Source organism: Marmota marmota, unplaced genomic scaffold (genome assembly GCF_001458135.2).
Source record: "Marmota marmota marmota unplaced genomic scaffold, marMar, whole genome shotgun sequence".
Classification (NCBI taxonomy): domain Eukaryota; kingdom Metazoa; phylum Chordata; class Mammalia; order Rodentia; family Sciuridae; genus Marmota; species Marmota marmota.
Genome location: NW_026000068.1, coordinates 28,174,704 through 28,193,725, shown reverse-complemented (window position 1 = coordinate 28,193,725; position 19,022 = coordinate 28,174,704). Strand labels below are relative to the sequence as shown.

Below are 19,022 nucleotides of genomic sequence, written 5' to 3'. Positions count from 1 at the left end.
TATTGCAGGAAGTAAGAAATCATTCTTTTCTCACCTCTCTTGACTACTCCCAGCCATGCCTAACATTTATAGATCAACAAATGTGCAGCTAATTAAGAGCTGAATCATATCTAGTAAGTTAAATGACTTTCCCAAGATCATTCAACAGATAAATGGGACACGGAACCAATCTCTGAAACTCTATTCCCAATCCATACCTCTTTTAATTATACCTTAAATTATTTTTTGCGTAAGTAATTTGGCACATGGCATTTAATTTAATTTAAATTCCTTTCTAGCTAATTGTTGATATTTTTAATTTCCTTTAAATTTAAAACAGTAAGTTATTTCACAATATCTCCTTTTTATATCCCTGTGCTAATATCTATTGACTCATTTATAGTTTTTATAGTTTTTTTTTAAGCTCAAAATTGCTTTCTTTTTCCTTTTCTTTGGTGTGATTCTATAACTAGATCTCTATTAGGAAAGAGACCTTGTCCCTGTTGTTTATAGGGTCTCTCTTTTCAATGATGTTTACACTGTTGAATGTTTCAAAGTGGTTCAATACAGGTTACATTATTCAGAGAATTCCTCTTGTTGAAAACAACCAAGAATGCTGAATTATAAAGTTTTTCCTAAGAGCATTCACAAGGTGACAATATGGTAAGATTTTCAGGACAAAAGTGAAGGAAAAAACGGAGATCCAGGGTCTTTAACTTGCTTTTGCCCACAAGGACATTTTTGCTCTTGTTAAATTAGGGTTGTTGCTTTGGCAGATTCTTTGAAGGCACCAGGTAAGGAAGTGTAATAAGCCTTCCTACCTACATGGAGACCCTAATTGTCCAAGGACAAGGGGACCAGTAGGAAATCATGTCTCTACCATTTTATCCTCTTCTCACAGGAAATTGCAATTTGTGTCTTTGTCTGTTTAAACTGCAATGAGAAAACACCACAAATTGGTGTTTAATAAATAGCAGAAGTGTATTCTGAGCAGTTGTGGAGGCTAGGAAGTCCAAGATTGAGGCACCTGAAAATTCAGCATTTGGTAAAGACCCACTTCCTTGTGGATGACAACTCTGCCTGCATTCTCATGTGGTAGAGCCTGCATTTGAGCTCCTTTGGGCCTTTTCTATAAAGACACTAATCTTATTCATGAAGGTTCTGCCCTCAGACCTAATCACCTCCAAAGATTCCACTACCTACTGCCATCAATTATAATATCATCAAGCTACACTATCAATTTACATGCTATTATATAATCAAGCTATAACATTAACATATACTGAGGAGTGGGGCATAAACCCTCAGACCAGAGCTATTTAGCATGTCAGAGATCAGGGCAGAAGAGGAAAGGAAAGCAACCTATCCCAGAGAAGTTGTGGCTAATATTTTTATAGACTTGCTGCCTTCACTGTGCATTGTTTTGGTGGTCCAGGGATCTTCAACCTATGAACTTGACTTGAGGTGGTTTTAGACAATGAGTACCTATAGGTATATGGTGAAAATCAAAATATATTCTCTCTTGAGGAAGGCCCCTTCATGCCAGGCTGCAAGGAAACCTTATGGATAAATATAGAAGCAAAAAAGTATGTGTGAATTCTAGGAGAAACATCATTCAGTTTTGTAGATTTTAGATACTGAAGTTATTAGTCAGAGAAACTGAAACTATTATTGCCATGACTAAAGGATTAAAATACAAGTTTGAAAACTACTGCCAGGAACAGAAGATATAGTAACCTAAAAGATTTGAAAAGCACAAACTTACAATTTTTTTTAAACCAAAATAAAAACCCCAAAGACAGATTTAACAGGCCCCAAAACATTGAGAATGATGGGTCAAAAAAATTATTCAGAGAAATAAAGATGAAAAATATGGAAGAAAAGGTGAAGACATAGAACACAGAATGAAGAATTCTAGTACATGCTAGTGTCCCAGAGGAGAGCTGAGAGAGGATTAGACAGAGGCATTATTTGGAGAGAACTGAGAATTTTTATGAATTGACACAAGACACTAATCCATAGACTCAAGAGGCCACCTCTATTCCCAGACAGGATAACTAGAGAGAAAGCTATACTACCTACATCATTGTGAAACTGCAGCCTGCCAAAACCACAGTGCCTGACTCATGAAAAATAAAATGATAATTTGCTAATTTAATATTTATATTTTATTTTTCTTATTATCTAAGTTTTTCTTTAGAACAGAAGCACTTTGCTGATATAATCTGTGGTTTTGACTTATTATTTTTTAAGTTTTGTTATGCTGGGGATCAAATCCAAGGTCCCATACATGCTAAGCAAGCGTTTTATCACTGAGTTACACCTGAACCCCTAATCTTGAATTATTTTATTTTATTTAATTTTTGGTGCCAGGGATTAAACTAAGGGGCACTTAGCCACTGAGCCACATCTTCAGCCTTTTTTTGTATTTTATTTAGAGCCAGGGTCTCACTGAGTTAGTATATTACTAAGTTGCTGAGGCTGCCTTTGAACTTGTGATCCTCCTGCCTCAGTTTCCTGAGCTGCAGGTGTGAGTCATCATACCTGCTTCTTGAATTATTTTAGATAAATGTTTGCAAATGAAATATTCTTCATATTTGATGCAGACCCAAGAGAGCAATAATGATAGCAATTAATATTGGTTAATATTGATTTCACATGTTTGAATACTTTAACATACACCATTCCAGTGACTGACCTTCCAACACTACCAGATTTTGAATGAGTAATTTTCATGGGTTCTCAAGTCACAAGAAGAATTGGCTGAAGTTAATTCTGAAAATAAGAACCAACTTCTTTTAAACATAAGACTATATTAAACTAAAAAAAAAATAGCCACAACTTCTCTGATATTGTGACTTGTGGCCTAACTGCTTTTCAAGGTAATGTGAAAACATTGGTCTCAGCAGTCTTCAGGCAGTATAGAGTGAATATTGATAGACAAAATGTAGAAAAGGACAGTATTGAGGACCATAGAGATGAAGCAGGATTTATCAGGGCACAAGTTGAAAGTGAGTTTCCATTCATAGGAGTGGTAGGACCATTGATTCAATGCATGTATATATACATGTATATATGCATGTATATATACATGTATATATGCATGTATATATATGTGTGTGTGTGTGTGTGTATATATATATATATATATATATATATATATATATACATATAATGCATGTCTATATATACATGTGTGTATATATGTATAATATATAAAACGTGTATATATATATATATATATTATACATATATTTGCACCAATTATTTGCAATGGATTGATCAAGAATCTCTTAAACTTAGTATATACATATTATGTAATTTCCTCAATAATATATTTTTTTGTAAGGGTGACGACTTAGAATACAGGATCCCAGGACAAAGACAATGCATGCCTCTGGGCTGTTGCAGAGAAAATCAGGGTAACACTATATTCCTCTGGTTATAATAATTCTGTCATTATGGGACTAACAGCGGAGAAGAGAGAAATCTTGAGGATGTGTTATGTACAACATACACACACACAAATATTTTGAGAGAAGACATTTTGGAGGCTGTCAGATAATACCAGTTTAATTGCCATCTTACTGCACACCAAGGACTTCTGGTCACCTTTGAAACCAAGACCAAATCAGCTAAGCTAAATAAAATGGCTTCCTGTTTACTAGGTTTATTCTATTAGGTCCTTTATGAAAGACACTGTGTCTTTTTTATTTCATTTAGATAGGAGAACAGTCAGACATGTCATTAGATTACCTTTGAATTTGACCTTGTACTTGTCATTTTTTATGGTAAAGAATAGGCCTTTTTTTTTTAAAGAAAAGGAAAGAAAATTCTTTCAAGTTAGACACATTGAAAACTAATAGATTGTGTTATTTAAACAGAAAACAAATTGATTGCTCTAGACCCATTTCTTTCTTTCTTTATTTTTTTTTTTATCTTTTGTAATTAGCCACAAGTTCCTAGAGGACATTAAACAATTATTGAAGTGTACTGAGCTATGTGTGGTCTTAGACTTCAAGTTAACACATATTTTCCTGGCTTCAGGAGAACTTTCATTTTCTATAGCAATTATTTCGGGGACCATTCCTTTTTGGTTCTGTATAAATGTTTACGTTTATTTAGCAGCAACACTAGGTTTGAAAAGTAGTTAAGCTTTCTTCCAAGGAATCAAGCCTTCTGAGCTTTTATTTTAGATCTTAATGAAATAGAGCACATATTTCATTATCAACACGCTGTTAACACATTTTCTAATTTGTTCTTCTAAATGATTACCATACCAACTTTCTGTTTCCAGGACAGGCATTCCAGTTCTAGTAAGTCATAGCTGAGGATTTTTTTTTCCCTTGTCATTCTCCCTAGTACAATATTTAACAGGTCTACATATCAGGAAATATTTCTGTATGTTTTACCTAAATCACTGTTGTGTTTATTCTTTCTCATTGATATATTACTTCATCTGCCTTTCTCCTTTGATTTAATTTAGTTGACATCAATTGTAAATTGTGAACAGATCAAATATTCACAAATTTTCATATGGCTTAAATGAAGTAATATGAGTTTCTTTCTACACTTCACTTCAAGCAGCCTTTGGAATGTATTTCAAATTTCAAAAGTAAAGCCAGTTTAAAAACTATATTTTTTGTGATCGACTTATAGTCACATGGCTTTATGATTTTTCAGTATTCACCTAAGCCCTGAAAGCTCTATCTCACAAAGGAAAAATAGTGGGTTTTAAATAAATTTATAGGGCCATCACTTTTATATGACCACATAATAAAAAAATATGTGGAAATAGTATTGATAAAATTTAAGTATTCTCTTCAGGTGTGCAGAAGAACAAAGGAATGGAATACTATGTTCCCTTTTTATATATTTATCAAAGACTCCCTGACTACAGGCAACATATGTAGAAATGACCACAACTTGATGTCTTATTGGACAACTGAGGAGGTTATGGTAGCGATAGGTAGTGATGTGCAAGCAGATAGGAGGAAGATACAGTCATTTTTTTCATAAGCATTAGCAATTGGTAAAGAAGGTAATTTGTCTGAAAATTATTTTTGAAACCTCCTGCACTTAAACAGGGTGGATGAGATTGATAACTTGGCTATTCCTTTTACTCTAATCTATTACCAAGTGCATTATGAAATAGCTTTTCTAAGCCACATTTAAGCATCAGAGGTCTTGTTGATTTCTTATCATTTGTGCTCTAAATGATCAGAAGGTATTCAAATGTTTCAGACATCGGCAAAACTTCCTTTAAACACATAATGTAGAGGATTATATAGTGGCAGTGGTACTTTCTGATACCACATCAGTTATAAACTTTTTATTTTCTATAACTTCAGAAAGGAATAATGAGTGATTTATTTTAAAAAATTAGTTTAAAATGGTAAAAAATTAAATAGGAAATAGCATAAAGTGAAAATTGACCTCTTTCTCTACCTTTTCAGACCACCCTCTTTCTACCACCCCTCATAGCTAGGTACCAGATTTGAAGAGTTCTTTGTGTATGTTTCTGATAACTTTCTACACATACATTCACAGACACACAGACACACACACACACACACACACACACACACACACTTTTTCTATGGAAATGAGATTATACCATACTTGAACAAGCTACTTTAAATTTCTACAAACATATTTATCAACATGTAGTACATATAGATCTTTCTCACTCTTTTCATTCATTCATTCATTCATTCATTTATCTTTGGTATCAGGGATTGAACCCGGGGTGCTTAACCACTGAGCCACATTCTCAGCCCTTTCTAATACTTCAGTTATATACAGGGTTTCATTGAGTTGCTGTGTGCCTTGCTAAGTTGCTGAGGCTGCCTTTGAACTCATGATCCTCCTGCCTCAGCCTCCCAAGTCACTGGGATTATAGGCATGTGCCACTGTACCAATTCCCAGCCCTTTTTTATATTTTATTTAAAGACAGGGTCTTGCTGCATTGCTTAGTGCCTCGCTAAGTTGCTGAGGCTGACTTTGAACTCACAATCCTTTGCTCAGCCTCTGGAGCCACTGGGATTATAGACATGCACCACTGTGCCCTGCCACCATTCTCATTTTTTTTGGAGTTGTAACATGCCATTATATGTGCATTACTATAATTTATCTCACCAGTTTATAACTGATAGGTATTCAGATTTTATATTGTAAACAAAGCTACAATGCACATTTTGACATTATCTTAGCACTTTCGTGTGAGAAGTTCCATAGAGAAGAATTCCTAGAAATGAAATATACTGAGAATTTGTGATTTTTTTTTTTTTTTTTTTTGCGGTGTGTGTGTTTGTGGCACTGGAGATTGAACCCAGGTCCTCTCACGTGCTAGGCAAATGCTGTACCACTGAGCTGTATCATCAGCTCAAGTCTGTGCGCTTTTAGTTTTGATGGACATTTCTCTCCAAAAATATACCAATTGCTCTTCTACCAATAGTGTAGGTGACAGCATATTTTTCTAAGCCTTGGTCATATTTGGGCAAAATAAAAACGTTAAAAATTTTGGCAACATATTTATATTATTCTTGCTTTAATTTGCATTTCTTTTATTATCAGGGAAACTGAGCATCTTTGAAAAACTTTGAAAAACTAGGGGACTAAATAAACAAGAACATAATGACTACCTGTGGAGTCTCAAATAACACACACACATGCACACATTGTCTGTTTCTCTCTCTCTAGGTTTCTTTCTGTCTCTCCGCCTCTGGCTGTCCCTCCCTCCCTTCCTCCCACTTTATGGAATACTAAGGACCTGAAAGCTTTTTAAAGCAAGTCACTAATTTAAAGCAAGTTTTTGTATGTTTGAGGTGAGATGTTTCAGTGGGAGTAGCTCTGGTCAATAACGTTGATATAAAACTAAATCTTGTTTAAAAGGAAAAGTTTAAAAAGTTGAGCTTTCAATTTAAAATAGCTCTAGAGGAATATCTTTCTGTGTGTCTAAACTTTCCTCCAGTGTGGCTCAATGGAAACAGTTGGAGCAGTGGATGGAAAGAGCAGACTGTGTGAATGAGAACCAAGTGCAAACTCTTTTTTTCCCTGGGTATATCCCCAAAGCTAGATAAAGCATGAACCATTGTAAATGCTGAAAACGCAAAGAAATTAGGAAGTTGTCCTGCAGGAATCATCTTAGAAATGTTTTCTGATAAATAGAAACATTCCACAATGTTAGTTGCGATCCCTATAGAAACACTTAAGTTGGGCTGGGAATGTGGCTCAAGTGGTAGCGCGCTCGCCTGGCATACGTGCGGCCCAGGTTCGATCCTCATTTACTTATGTTGAACCTCATTTACTTATGTTTCATACAAAGATGTTGTGTCCGCCGATAACTAAAAAATAAAATAAAAAGTAAAAAAAAAAAAAAGGGAAGATGGCGGTGAGGGGAGTGCATTACCCCCGTGTGCTGCTTCACTGTGTGGGAGTATGACAAGTCAGGACGGCTAAAGGATATCTTGTTAGGAATTTCCAGCAATAGTGGGGTGCTCCGGAACCTGGAGGAAGGATTTCCATCGCATGAGGATCGGCTACGGGGACTCAAACGCGAGAGGTTTGTCGCACGGAGGGTAACACGGCTTATTCAGCAAATCGCCCCGCGGCTAGAGTCTGCAGCGCGCGCTGGGATAGAGATGCAGGGTTACAGCGCTGCAGTTTCTGCCAGCCGTGCAAGCACCGTACTCAGGGCTGAATTCTGGGTTCGAGACTGGGGAAAGGAAGCGGTCCATCTCGGTTCTCCACACCGGTCAGACCACAGAGGAGGCCAGCAGCCACCATGATGGTAAACTGACGTCACCTTCCCTGTTTTAGACTGACCGCAGCTCATTCAGCCATAGATCAGGTAATTTCAGGCTGCAATTCACCTGCGGCTTGCAGACAGATTGCTAGGGTTCAGCGCCTGGGTGCTTCTTAGAACCTGAGCTTATCGGAGCGAACACCGAGCGCGGGGCGGCCGAGTTCCGGCTCCCGGAACCGTCCCGCGGAGCCTGCGGAGGCTGCTTCTTGGACCCTGCTCCTATCAGAGCATACAACAAGCACTAAGCAGCCGAATTCCGGCTCCCGGAACTGAGCCCGCGGGGACTGCTTCTTGGAGCCTACACTTATAGGAGCTTACACTGAGCACGGAGCGGCCGAGTTCCGGCTCCCGGAACTTCCCTGGCCCGGGGCTAGGAGCCCGCGGAAACTGCTTCTCGGTCCGGGTCCTGCTGAGGGCCGGTCAGGACTCACCCGTTGCTTTGGTTGCCCGGCAAGGGGAACGAAATGCTGCCATTCGCATAGGATACCAACATGGCAGAGATCTGATGTCAGCAGAAAGCGGCGGAGGAGAGAACTTCATCAATTCCAGCGGTGACATAAGCAGTTGGTCTCCTGGTAGGGGGGGTGAGGCACAGTCACCCGAGTCTCCTCAATTTGTCGTTGAGCCAGAGGGGAGAAGCCGGGCCGCTGCCAGCGCCCGGAGCAGGCCCAGCGGCTCGCCAGCGTGGTGACCGTGTGGCCCCAATTGGAGAGGAGGCGGAGCGGAGCCACCACTCGCACCCGCAAGGTGGGCAGACCCGCGACCCAGTGGTACATGGGCGTGGTAGGAGGGGCAGGGCAGAGCCGCCGTTCGCGCTTGCAAGGTAAACAGACCTGTGACAGCCGGGCGGGTCAGGCCCAGTGGCCTGCCAGTGTGGTACACATGTCACCCCAACTGGAGTAGGGGCAGAGCAGATCCTTCTCCCACGCCCGGATCAGGCCCTGCCGGTGTGGTGGTCACGTGACCCCAATTGGAGTGGGGGCGGAGCGGAACCGCCACCCGTGCCCGCAGGGTGAGCAGACCAGTGATCAAACTGCAGATCAGACCCAGGGGTCCGCAGGCGTGGTAGGAGGGGCAGGGCAGATCCGCCGCCCGCGCCTCCAAGGTAGGCAGACCTACAACAGACCGGCGGATCAGGCCCAGGAGCCTGCCGGCGTGGTACAAACACCACCCTAATTGGAGTAGTGGCAGAGCAGAGTCGCCGCCCGTGCCAGGAACAGGCCCAGCGTCCTGCAGGCGGGGTAGTCACGACACCCCATTTGGAGTAGGGGCAGAGTAGAACCGCCGCCCGCGTCTGCAGGGTAGGCAAACCTGCAACCGACTGGCGGATCAGGCCCGGTGGCCTGCCGGCGTGGTACACTCGTCACCCCAATTGGAGTAGGGGCAGAACAGAGCCGCCGCCAGCTCCCAGAACAGGCCCAGTGACCTGCCGGCGTGGTAGCCACGACACCCCAATTGGAATAAGGAGAGAGCAGAGCCGCCGCCCGCACCTGCAGGAAAGATACGCAAGCAGTATGAAAAGACAAGGAAAGAAAGGACCACAAGCAATGCAGGTCAACGCAACTTTAGAAGAGGTAACAGCTGCAGCAGATGGAATGTCAGATAAAGAATTCAGGATATACATGCTTCAGATGATCTGGAGTATCAAGGAAGACATTAAACAGCAAAATCAGACAATGAAAGATCACTTCGACAATGAATTACGCAAACAAATCCAGGAAGCAAAGGATCAACTATACAGGGAGATAGAGGTTATAAAAAACAAACAAACAGAAATCCTAGAAATGCAGGAAGCAATAAACCAACTTAAAAACTCAATGGAGAATACTACCAGCAGAGTAGAACACTTAGAAGATAGAACATCAGACAATGAAGACAAAGTATTTCAACTGGAAAAGAACATAGACAGCTCAGCAAGACTGTTAAGAAACCATGAGCAGAACATCCAAGAAATATGGGATAACATTAAGAGACCAAACTTAAGAGTCATTGGGATACAGGAAGGTACAGAGCTCCAAACCAAAGGAATGAGCAGTCTATTCAATGAAATAATACGAGAAAACTTCCCAGACTTGAAGAATGAGACAGAATCCCAAATCCTAGAAGCCTACAGGACGCCGAATGTGCAAAATCATAAGAGATCCACACCTAGACACATTATAATGAAGATGCCCAACATACAGAATAAGGAGAGAATTTTAAAAGCTACAAGAGAAAGGAAGCAGATTACATTTAGGGGTAAGCCAATCAGGATAACAGCTGATCTTTCAACACAGACTCTGAAAGCTAGAAGATCCTGGAATAACATATTTCAAACACTGAAAGAAAATGGGTTCCAACCAAGAATTGTGTATCCAGCGAAATTAAGCTTCAGGATGGAAGATGAAATTAAAACCTTCCACGATAAACAAAAGTTTAAAGAATTCGCAGCTAGAAAACCATCTCTTCAAAACATCCTCGCCAAAGCATTACAGGAAGAGGAAATGGAAAATAACAATGAAAACCAACAGTGGGAGGTAGGACAGTAAAGGGGGGGGAAATAATCAAAGAGGAAAACAAACCATGTTTAGTAACAGAAATAAACAAATATGGCTGGAAGAACAACCCATATCTCAATAATAACCCTAAATGTTAATGGCTTAAACTCACCAATTAAGAGACACAGGCTAGTAGAATGGATCACAAAACAAGACCCAACAATATGCTGCCTACAGGAGACGCATTTGATAGGAAAAGACATACATAGGCTGAAGGTGAAAGGTTGGGAAAAATCATATCACTCATATGGACTTCGGAAACAAGCAGGAGTGTCCATACTCATATCAAATAAAATAGATTTCAAGCCAAAGTTAATCAAAAGGGATAAAGAGGGACACTACATACTGCTTAAGGGAACCATACACCAACAAGACATAACAATCATAAATATTTATGCCCCAAACAATGGTGCAGCTATGTTCGTCAAACAAACTCTTCTCAAGTTCAAGAGTCTAATAGACCACCATACCATAATCATGGGAGACTTCAACACACCTCTCTCGCCACTGGACAGATCTTCCAAACAAAAGTTGAATAAGGAAACTATAGAACTCAATAACACTATTAATAACCTAGACCTAATTGACATATATAGAGTATACCACCCAACATCAAGCAGTTACACTTTTTTCTCAGCAGCACATGGATCCTTCTCAAAAATAGATCATATATTATGTCACAGGGCAACTCTTAGACAATATAAAGGAGTAGAGATAATACCATGCATCTTATCTGATCATAATGGAATGAAACTGAAAATCAACGATAAAAGAAGGAAGGAAAAAGCATACATCACTTGGAGAATGAACAATAGGTTACTGAATGATCAATGGGTTATAGAAGACATCAAGGAGGAAATTAAAAAATTCTTAGAGATAAATGAAAACACAGACACAACATATCGGAATCTATGGGACACATTGAAAGCAGTTCTAAGAGGAAAATTCATTGCTTGGAGTTCATTCCTTAAAAAAAGAAAAAACCAACAAATAAATGATCTCATACTTCATCTCAAAATCCTTGAAAAAGAAGAGCAAAACAACAGCAAAAGAAGTAGAAGGCAAGAAATAATTAAAATCAGAGCTGAAATTAATGAAATCGAAACAAAAGAAACAATTGAAAAAATTGACAAAACTAAAAGTTGGTTCTTTGAAAAAATAAACAAAATCGACAGACCCTTAGCGATGCTAGCGAAGAGAAGAAGAGAGAGAACTCAAATTACTAGCATACGGGATGAAAAAGGCAATATCACAACAGACACTTCAGAAATACAGAAGATAATCAAAAACTATTTTGAATCCTTATACTCCAATAAATTAGAAGATAGTGAAGGCATAGATAAATTTCTTAAGTCATATGATCTGCCCAGATTGAGTCAGGAGGATATAGACAACCTAAACAGACCAATATCAATTGAGGAAATAGAAGAAACCATCAAAAGACTACCAACTAAGAAAAGCCCAGGACCGGATGGGTATACAGCAGAGTTTTACAAAACCTTTAAAGAGGAACTAATACCAATACTTTTCAAGCTACTTCAGGAAATAGAAAAAGAGGGAGAACTTCCAAATTCATTCTACGAGGCCAACATCACCCTGATACCTAAACCAGACAAAGACACTTCAAAGAAAGAAAACTACAGACCAATATCTCTAATGAACCTAGATGCAAAAATCCTCAATAAAATTCTGGCGAATCGGATACAAAAACATATCAAAAAAATTGTACACCATGATCAAGTAGGATTCATCCCTGGGATGCAAGGCTGGTTCAATATACGGAAATCAATAAATGTTATTCACCACATCAATAGACTTAAAAATAAGAACCATATGATCATCTCGATAGATGCGGAAAAAGCATTCGACAAAGTACAGCATCCCTTTATGTTCAAAACTCTAGAAAAACTAGGGATAACAGGAACATACCTCAATATTGTAAAAGCAATCTATGCTAAGCCTCAGGCTAGCATCATTCTGAATGGAGAAAAACTGAAGGCATTCCCTCTAAAATCTGGAACAAGACAGGGATGCCCTCTCTCTCCACTTCTGTTCAACATAGTTCTCGAAACACTGGCCAGAGCAATTAGACAGACGAAAGAAATTAAAGGCATCAAAATAGGAAAAGAAGAACTTAAATTATCACTATTTGCAGATGATATGATTCTATACCTAGCAGACCCAAAAGGCTCTACAAAGAAACTATTAGAGCTAATAAATGAATTCAGCAAAGTGGCAGGATATAAAATCAACACGCATAAATCAAAGGCATTCCTGTATATCAGCGACAAATCCTCTGAAATGGAAATGAGGACAACCACTCCATTCACAATATCTTCAAAAAAAATAAAATACTTGGGAATCAACCTAACAAAAGAGGTGAAAGACTTATACAATGAAAACTACAGAACCCTAAAGAGAGAAATAGAAGAAGATCTTAGAAGATGGAAAAATATACCCTGTTCATGGATAGGCAGAACTAACATCATCAAAATGGCGATATTACCAAAAGTTCTCTATAGGTTTAATGCAATGCCAATCAAAATCCCAACGGCATTTCTTGTAGAAATAGAGAAAGCAATCATGAAATTCATATGGAAAAATAAAAGACCCAGAATAGCAAAAACAATGCTAAGCAGGAAGTGTGAATCAGGCGGTATAGCGATACCAGACTTCAAACTATACTACAGAGCAATAGTAACAAAAACAGCATGGTACTGGTACCAAAACAGGCGGGTGGACCAATGGTACAGAATAGAGGACACAGAAACCAATCCACAAAACTACAACTATCTTATATTTGATAAAGGGGCTAAAAGCATGCAATGGAGGAAGGATAGCATCTTCAACAAATGGTGCTGGGAAAACTGGAAATCCATATGCAACAAAATGAAACTGAATCCCTTTCTCTCGCCATGCACAAAAGTTAATTCAAAATGGATCAAGGAGCTTGATATCAAATCAGAGACACGCCGTCTGATAGAAGAAAAAGTTGGCTACGATCTACATACTGTGGGGTCGGGCTCCAAATTCCTCAATAGGACACCCATAGCACAAAAGTTAATAACTAGAATCAACAAATGGGACTTACTCAAACTAAAAAGTTTTTTCTCAGCAAAAGAAACAATAAGAGAGGTAAATAGGGAGCCTACACCCTGGGAACAAATCTTTACTCCTCACACTTCAGATAGAGCCCTAATATCCAGAGTATACAAAGAACTCAAAAAATTAGACAATAAGAGAACAAACAACCCAATCAACAAATGGGCCAAGGACCTGAACAGACACTTCTCAGAGGAGGACATACAGTCAATCAACAAGTACATGAAAAAATGCTCACCATCTCTAGCTGTCAGAGAAATGCAAATCAAAACCACCCTAAGATACCATCTCACTCCAGTAAGATTGGCAGCCATTATGAAGTCAAACAACAACAAGTGCTGGCGAGGATGTGGGGAAAAGGGTACACTTGTACATTGCTGGTGGGACTGCAAATTGGTGCAGCCAATTTGGAAAGCAGTATGGAGATTTCTTGGAAAGCTGGGAATGGAGCCACCATTTGACCCAGCTATTCCCCTTCTTGGTCTATTCCCTAAAGACCTAAAAAGAGCATGCTACAGGGACACTGCTACATCGATGTTCATAGCAGCACAATTCACAATAGCAAGACTGTGGAACCAACCTAGATGCCCTTCAATAGACGAATGGATAAAAAAAATGTGGCATTTATACACAATGGAGTATTACTCTGCATTAAAAAATGACAAAATCATAGAATTTACAGGGAAATGGATGGCATTAGAGCAGATTATGCTAAGTGAAGCTAGCCAATCCCTAAAAAACAAATGCCAAATGTCTTCTTTGATATAAGGAGAGTAACTAAGAACAGAGTAGGGACGAAGAGCAGGAGAAGAAGATTAACATTTAACAGGGATGAGAGGTGGGAGGGAAAGGGAGAGAGAAGGGAAATTGCATGGTAATGGAAGGAGACCCTCAGGGTTATACAGTGGAGGGGGTAGAGAGAGAGGAGGGGAGGGGAGGGGAGAGGTGGGGAGGGGGGAGGGTGGAGGATGGGAAAGGCAGCGGAGCACAACAGACACTAGTATGGCAATTTGTAAATCAATGGATGTGTAACTGATGTGATTCTGCAATCTGTGTATGGGGTGAAGGTGGGAGTTCATAACCCACTTGAATCAAAGTGTGGAATATGATATGTCAAGAAATTTGTAATGTTTTGAACAACCCACAATAAAAAATTAAAAAAAAAAAAAAAAGTAAAAAAAAAAAGAAATACTTAAGTTTTGTCAAGTATCAAATCAACAAGATAGGGTCTTCCTATACCCTGAATAAAAATCTTCCATATTTTCTATTACTTCTAATAACTTTAGGACCTTAAGATAAGAACAATTATATCAATCCAATCTTCTCTTCATTTTTCACTGTTTATTTTGGCAGACTTTCAACTCAGGCAACAGAACCATTGTCTTTAAATCCAGTTTTGTCTTTGATCAAATTTACTTCCTACTTTACGTCCTTTATTTGCCTCTATTTTTTCCGAGTGCTTCATAATTTTCTCTCAATTTAAAAATTAATATTAAACATCCTTTTTTAAAATAAAGGCAAATAACCTAGATAATAATATACAACTGAAAATATTTCATTTTTTATCTCAGACATATGTGGGTCACTAGGCATATAATATGCCTAAGTAGTTAGCTCACTAGAGGTATCCCTATTGCATATTAGTCTTTTCTTAATGGACATTCAGATTGTTATTACATTGAGGACAAATAGCAAATAGCAGTTTCAATTATAATAGGATATTGAAAAGTCCCATATGTTCAATCTTGGAGATTTAAAAAAAAATATTAGTCAAAGGAGAACAAAACCTGCATTAAAGCTATAAATGTTCATGTGCTTTAGTGTGAGAGCAAGGCTTGCTAACTGTGGGTGAAAACTAGAATAACTCCTCTGGGAAATGCCATGTAACTCTGATTATATAAATGACATACTATGTTGAAGCTTATTTTGAATAGGAGGGTTCAGCTAGGCCAAAACATGGAAGATGATTTACAAGATTCTTTCATGTTAACCGTTAATGAAACATTGGAACAAATATTAAGGGAGAACAACTGAACTGCTTTTGGACACAGGAATCATGACCAATGAAGGGCATGACCTCTCTCATCAACTATCAGGCTAGACAAGCTCACTTGTTTTCAAAGTAGGATTTCCAAATACGATGGGTAAAGGAAGGTGAATGGGTTTATAAAGCAAGCATTTAGGGAAAAGTTTGATATAACAGATTTTATTTGTTTAAAATGTTGGATTCTTAAGTCCATAATTGATTGCAGTGAGGTAGAAATAATTGACCACACATGAGATTTAATTGCAGGAGAGAAAGCATAATGTGGTATTATACAATCTATTCATAGAGAATAGCAAACCAATAAACTGGAAGGAGATTGTAGGTTTATGTGAAAAGTAACTGGAAAGAAGACTCACAATTTCTGTAGATAAACTTCATGAAACACTAAAAGGAAAAGAAGACTATTTCTTGAACAAGAAAAACTGTCTTTATTTTAAACCAACAACCAGTATTTAATCCATGGTGAAAACTGGGAATAAGGATCCCACTACCTCATTAACTTTTATTATTATTTAGGGATTTCTGATCAACCAGCAGAACGTGAAACCAAACATGAGCTATAAATACCTAGCAAAGTTGTAATTTCCAAGAGTTACATGAAATACAAGATTATTAACATGACTGAATACAATTGTATTTAATATAAATCTATAAGTATAATTAAAAGAAGAAATTATAGTCAAGCTATCAAGATAAAATGTTAGTAACTCAATGTAATAATCTTTTTTGGGGGGATGGGGTGTACTGGGGATTGAACTCAGTGGCACTCAACCACTGAGCCACATCCTCAGCCCTATTTTGTATTTTAATTAGAGACAGGGTCTCACTGAGTTGCTTAATGCCTTGTTGCTGAGGCTGGCTTTGAATTCCCCATCCTCCTGTCTCAGCCTCCCAAGCCACTGGAATTACAGGCATGTGCCACCACTCCTGGCCCCAGTGTAATAATCTTAAAAAGTTGTCTAAATTATATATAAAGAGAATTATGAATATAGGTACAATCTATACAAATAACATATAAGAAATTAAAAGCCTTATTGAGATCTATAAACTAGAACAAAACATGATTCTGAAAGAGATGATTGAACCTCATTTACTTATGTTTCATGTAATTCTCACATGCATTTGTATGTTTTGTGAGGTTGAAACAAAGTAGGAGTTTGGGGAGAAGTTTAAAATTCTGTTCTAGTATTTATTTAGAAAAAAATAAACACCCAAGATTATCAAAGTAAGTTTAAAAGAACCACCTCCACTCCCACCACCACCAAATACATTATAAACTTATAATAAGTAAATCTGTGGTTTTGGTATAAAAATACGCAGCTGAATGGAAGAGAATAAATAGTTCAGAAATAGATGCTATTATTTATAAAAATATCATGTATGTTAAAGTCATTGAAAGTCAATAAAATAAGGAAGAGAAAGTTTAGTAAAAAATGGTACTGGATAAATGGTTAGCAACTTGGAAGACATCCATGTATTCCCCCACCTCACATTATAGTCCAAAATAAGTTCCAGATGGAGTAAAATGTTAAAGAGAAAAAAATAGAACCATTGTTAAACCAGAAAAAATAGAAGTAAACAGATGTTTATTTAGAAGGTAGCTGTGAATTTATAAATTATTTAAGAAGTAATTATTAAAAAATGCCAAAATATTTGGGTTTATAAATATAAAACTTCCTTATTTCAGAAAGAATACCCCAGTTTCTATTTCATAAAGGGTTGATAACTTTGCAATTTTTAAAAAAGCCCAATCACATTCATAGGCACCAGGCACATGAAGAAAACAATTCACAAAAGAGGAAATACAACTAGTAAACAAACATATGAGTATTTATGTTCACCTCATTAGTAGTCAGTGAAATGTAAATTCAATTTAAATTGGAAAAAAAATGTTACCATTTGTAGCTTGGGCTTCTGAAAAAAGGATATCAGAGTCAGTCTTTGAGTTTTGGGATTTCTGTGAGATGCAGTTACCAGGAGAAAGTCAGGTTGCATGGACCCGCTGTATTCAGCAGTTCTCTGCTGTTAAATTGCCCTGGGCACAGGAGGCAAGATGTGGGGAGTGGAGGAAATAGAGCTTACTTTTGTTGTTGTTGTTATTTGGTGCTGGGGATTGAATCCAGGGCTTGGTGCATGCTAAACATGTTCTCTACCATTCAGATGTGCCCCCAACCTGAGGAAGGGGAACTTAGATGGAGAAGATGTCTGGCAAGCATGATATTTTTTTTTTTTTTAAATAAATTGAAGTAAGAATACATTGAAAAGCAATATTAACCGATATGACAATATAGCATCACATCACACACACAAAAAAACTTTTAAAAAATGATATATCCATTAATGGTAATGGTGACATGAATCTGAAATCTGGCTACCAGTAGCCTATTTTATAATGTGTTGTAGGATGTTAATTATCAATCAAAGATGGTTAAAGGATAAGAGACTACCTTCAACCATTTAAAATGTACAATGTTTATTAAATACTGTATCCTTGGCAATATAGGATGCAATGAACATGAATTTTCTAACTTAGTTCTTACAATAAAGCACACATGAGAATTAAATCCTCATTTTTGTATAAAGGGAAATTTCGACTCAGGATGGTTAAGAGATTTTGCTAACAGAAAACAGAGCTACTCTTTGAACCTGGGCATTCTGCTGACAAAACCTGCCCTTAGTCACTGAGGTATATATAGGTCAAGTGAAACACCATTGCATGCTATCTGCACATTACGCTTAGGCATCTACAAAGTGCATAAATATTCAAAAGTAAGTATGCCAAAATGCTGGAAGGTGTATATTAGGCTGGTGGGACAGATGATATATTTCACTTTATTAATTTTTTAAATATTTAATAATATTTTTTGATGCTTTTTAAAATTAGGGCATAACACTCCTAGGTAAATTTATTTTAAATGAAAAACAATTCTCAGACAAACATATTCCCACATACCACAAAATCATAAATTTTTTATTCCAAGGGGAAGAGTTACAATCAACCTGGACTTTGACTATTGGACTTTGGATCCTTTTGGGGATCTCAAAGGTGGTATAATACTTGATGCTCTGAATGTTTGTGAACAAAACTGCTTCTGGGATATTTCCTGCCCTTTTAGTATGAGTATGTGTATACCAAACAGCATCTAGCCAATATCTGGATAAAATCTTACTAAACAGGCCACAAATTAAAATTTTGCCAGTTTTGATATTGATAGTACGTAGAAGATGAGGGAAGTGATAACGATGGTTAATTATTATGATCCTGACACTTACTGAGCATACATTCAATGTCAGATGATGTGCTGAATACTTTGCTTGCATGTTTGTGCACATTTGCAGTCAGAATAACTCCTCAATATTATTTGCAATCTTTTACTTCATAGTTTTGCAGATGACTGATTTTTTTTTTTTTTACTGAAATGACTCTTTGTCCCAGTTGATTTGTTTCTGATAATTATAAAAGTTCATGCATTTATTTCTTGACCTAGGCATTCTACTAGTAATATTGGCCTGCTTGAATGAACCAGCCTTTATCAGTTTTGGCCCATAT

General features: G+C 37.8%; 1 protein-coding gene across 39 annotated transcripts in view; it reads right to left on the bottom strand.

Moving 5' to 3' along the window:
- Positions 1-19,022, bottom strand: part of Adgrl2 (adhesion G protein-coupled receptor L2) — a 624,560-nt gene that overhangs the window by 535,138 nt on the left and 70,400 nt on the right. The gene's annotated exons all lie outside the window — the stretch shown is intronic.